Below are 551 nucleotides of genomic sequence, written 5' to 3'. Positions count from 1 at the left end.
AATCCTACTTCCGTAGTGATACTGCCTCGGAAACCCAAGGAGGGGTAGCTATGAGTCGGGTTTGACTCGATGGCACATAACAACAACAACAACAATAGCTAATGATAGTGAGCATTTCTTCATATGTTTGTTGGCTGCTTAAATATCGTCCTTGGTGAAGTGTCTATTCATGTCTTCTGCCCATTTTATAATTGAATTGTTTGTCTTTTTGTTATTGAGGTGTTAGAGTTTTCTATAAATTCTAGAGATAAGTTCCTTGTCAGATATATCATTAACAAATAATTTTTCCAATCTGTACGTTCTCTTTTAACTCTTTGGAAGCACACAAAAATTTAATCTTTAGAAGGTCCCAATCATCTGGTTTCTCTTAAGCTGTGTGTGCATTTTGAGTTATGCTTGATAGTCTATTTATGCCATATATTAGGCCCCCTAAATTTGCCCCTAGTTTTTCCTTGAGGAACTCTAGAATTTTGGGTTTCACATTTAAGTCTTTGATCCACCTGGAATTCATTTTTGTGTATGGTGTGAGGTACGAATCTTGTTTCATTTTT

This window comes from Orycteropus afer, unplaced genomic scaffold, assembly GCF_000298275.1.
Source record: "Orycteropus afer afer isolate SDZICR_OR568_19922 unplaced genomic scaffold, OryAfe1.0 scaffold00283, whole genome shotgun sequence".
Lineage (NCBI taxonomy): Eukaryota > Metazoa > Chordata > Mammalia > Tubulidentata > Orycteropodidae > Orycteropus > Orycteropus afer.
This window is presented reverse-complemented; position numbering follows the sequence as displayed.